Below are 3,751 nucleotides of genomic sequence, written 5' to 3'. Positions count from 1 at the left end.
AGAGCTCAGGCTTCCATGCAGTGGTGGATGGCAGCAGCAGCACAGCAACAGGCTTCCATCTTCGTATAAAAATCCTTCCCTTCCATCCCACTCTCTCTATTCCCAAAATATCACAAAGTATTCTCTCCCTCTCCTTTCTCTCTTTTTTTTATTCTTTCGTGGAACTTGGCTTCTCCCCGCCCTCTGAGAAGATGATCAGCCGACTCCCTTCGGTAAGGAAGAAGGGAATGCCCCCCTCCCGGTGGGGAAGGAGGAATGGTCCTCTCGGTTCACGCTGGGCCTTTTATAGGCTGCAATCTCCCCTGTTTTGCTTCCATGCGAGCGGGAAGATAAGGATGAGTTCGGTGGGTGATGGATGAGAAGAAATCTGAGAGATTTGGAAGCAGGGGAGATGAAGATGAATCGCGGACTGGGATGCAAGGGATTCGGCTGAGATGAAGACGTGTGAAATAGGGAAGTGCTATGAATTCATCCGTGGATAGAGTTGAACCTGAAATAGATGCGCACGGCTAGATGAAGATCTATGATGCGGAGCAGAGGGATTGATCTTTATCCATGGATGATGGAAGCTGGACGTGGGAGAATCAACGTGGAGGTGATCTCGGACGACTGTTAACTTCCAGACGTGGGAGATATGGGATGCTCATCCGGCTGGGAGGAATCTTCGGTGATGCGGATTTATGCGGATGAAGGGACATGAGATGCTGCTCTGTTCCGAATCATGGATTTATCCAAGATGATGGAGTTGGGATGAGGATGCAGGGAAGTTTGTTCGTGGACGTGGGAGGAATCTTGAAGAAGATCAATTCGGAACACTGGGTTGATAGTTTTGAACAGGGGAAGATGCATTTGGATGCCGTGAAGCTCGGAAAGAAGCTATCGTGGAGAGGATGGGATTTGAACTTGGTTCTGGGAGTGGTTGTTTGGAAGTTCATCCGATTGGGAACAGGGGATGCTGGGATTTAGGATGATGTGGACGGTAAAGGATGGTTGCTGAGATGTTGGGATAAGGTTGATTGCAAGAACAGGGGAGATACCGTGTGAGATTTCTCATGTGGATGGTTGAATCAAGCATATCCGAACGCGAACGGGATGAAGATTTTCACGGTGGAAGCTGGGAGTCCGGAAGAAGATCTTGGATGTTGGGAGGAGCTGGATTCGGCTGATGGCTGGTACTCTGTTTCGAAGGAAGAGGATGCTGGAGGATGCGTTTGGTTATCGGCTGAAGCATAGATAAGCTGGAGCTTTGACACGGAAGGATAAGGATGTGAGATCGATCCGAAAGAAGACGTGGCTTAGGGCACAGGCGCGAGGGGAGCGGAGAAGATCTCGGCTGGGAGTTTGGTTGGATTTGTAGGGATGTGGAGTTGGGATCCGGTTGGGAGATGATCCAGAAACAGGGAATGGGTCTCGGCTTTGGATAAGGATGATAGAAATCTGGAAAGCTTATTTTGACTGGGATCTAACGGAAGACGTTGAGGGTGTGGCCAAGTCGGGATGCAAGGGGAGATGCGAAATGCTGGTCCGTGGGTCTCGGCTCTTTCCGGCTGTGACTTTGGAATACGGGAGTTGGAAGACTGGAGGAAATCCACAAAGTTGAGAATGAAGGGGATTTGCATGATGACGTGTATGAAGAGATGACTGGAATGGCTGGTTTCACCGGGATAAAGTCTAATGAACGTGATATGGCTTAAACATTGCAACGTGGGAGATTTTGGGACAAATGTTAGACATGAAAAGTCGAGCTCAATTGGATGTGAAGGAAACAATAGAGTTGGGATGACAGGTGCGTGTCATTCGGGTTCAGGGATCATCCGAAATAAGTTTGACTCGACCTGCATATATTAGATTCGACCTGCATACATTAGGCTCAATTAATAAATAACTAAATCAAACTCGAATTAATTTATTAAAATGCAATGATGAGGGTAACACATTTTTTTTAGTTAAATTTACAAATATGTGATAAAATAATGAAAGTGCTATGAATAAGATTGAATTTATGCATTATTTAGCAATTATCAGGTGCCCTCTTCAAACCAGTTAGGAGCTGTCTAGTGATTTTAGGACAATACAAGGATTTATGTGTTTTTCTTTTATTGCATGCTTGATTGATCAAGTACTAGTGTATGCAAGGGAGTCGTTCTAGAGTACGTGACCTATTACCTTTTGACCCTGAAATAGAACGGACCCTTAGAAATATTCGAGCTAAGATCAGAACAATAGAATCATCCCCACCTCCTGAGATGGCTGAAGAACAACCCAAACTCCTGAGGGAGTACTTTACTCCCACCATTTACACTTCCCCATCTTGCATTCGATTACCTGAAGTAGCAGCTGGACAATATGAAATAAAATCTAGTGTGATCCAAATGCTCCCATCTTTTTATGGGCTCACCAATGAAGACCCATACAAACACCTAGATGAATTTCTTGAGATTTGCACCACTGTCAAGATTCAGAACTTTACTGATGATGCTCTAAAACTTAGATTATTCCCCTTCTCCCTTAAAGATAGAGCCAAACAATGGCTGAATTCTTTAGATGCCAACTCGATTCGTTCTTGGGATCAAATGGAACAAGAATTCTTAAAAAAATACTTTCCCATTAGAAGAACGAACCAGTTTAGACGTGCCATCACAAGCTTCTTCCAAACTGAGTGAGAAGAATTTCATGAAACTTGGGAGAGATTTCGGGACCTAATCCGTAAATGCCCACATCATCAAATACCTAAATGGCAGCTAGTGCAATGTTTCTATGACGGATTGACTGAACGAAACCATCAGATGATTGATGCCGCATGCGGGGGGACATTCATGCTTCAAAATGAGCATGAAGCATGGCAATTATTTGAATTATTTGAAAATCTAAATGAAAACTCCCTCCACCATGCTTCTTGTTCTCGTCAAGCACCCCTGAGTTCTCAAAGAAAAGGGACCATTTGTGAAATAAGTCATTCTATGGACCTGTCTAGCAAGGTAGATGCATTGTCCCATAAGATTGATCAACTGATGATAGGTGGGTATTACATGAACTCTTCCCAAGCACAAGTGTGTACTATCTGTTCTAGCCCATCCCACCCTATTCATGAGTGCCCTTCAGCGCCCCAATTCTCCGAACTCGTGCAAGAACACATCAATGCTGCTCAAACACAGCCTAGACCGGGTAATGACCCATTTTCCAATACATATAACCCGGGATGGCGAAATCATCCAAACTTTTCTTGGAAGCAGCAAGCTCGAATACTGCCCAACCCTATTCCAAAATTCTTCAAACCCTCAGAATTTTCAAACCCCACAAAATATTCATCCCTACCGTCCCTCGATTCAATTTCAACACACTCCTCCTCCAACCCAAAGAAACACAGCCTTTGAGGAGAAAGTGTTGAACGCCCTTCAAGGTTTGGAAACCATTACACAATTGGTGCACTCTCATACGCAATCAATCGCCAAGCTAGAATCCCAGATGGGGCAACTAGCTAATGCACTGAACAAGCGAGAGGAAGGAAAGCTTCCAAGCCAACCATTAAGTAATCCCAGGGGACAATACATGGCTCAAGAAAATCAATTAAATGCAATTCATCATGAACAAGCCAATGCTTTGACTACCCTAAGGAGTGGACGTATAGTAGACAATAAGATTGGGGAGGACAACAATAAGGAAGGTGAAGAAGAGGATAGAGATGTGTCAAATAAAAATATAAAACCTTCTTCTTCATCTTCAGCTAGTCCATCTTCTGCCCAAAACTCAC

General features: G+C 44.4%; 1 non-coding gene across 1 annotated transcript; it reads right to left on the bottom strand.

The window, feature by feature from the left end:
* Nucleotides 1-2,622: 2,622 nt before the first annotated feature.
* LOC120108527 lies at nucleotides 2,623-2,728 on the bottom strand. The gene has a single exon (XR_005509840.1). It is a non-coding gene; the product is annotated as a small nucleolar RNA R71 (small nucleolar RNA).
* Nucleotides 2,729-3,751: the final 1,023 nt, after the last annotated feature.

Source organism: Phoenix dactylifera, unplaced genomic scaffold (assembly GCF_009389715.1).
Source record: "Phoenix dactylifera cultivar Barhee BC4 unplaced genomic scaffold, palm_55x_up_171113_PBpolish2nd_filt_p 001378F, whole genome shotgun sequence".
NCBI lineage: Eukaryota > Viridiplantae > Streptophyta > Magnoliopsida > Arecales > Arecaceae > Phoenix > Phoenix dactylifera.
Note: the sequence above shows the minus strand (reverse complement) of the source record. Positions and strands in the feature narration are given on the sequence as shown.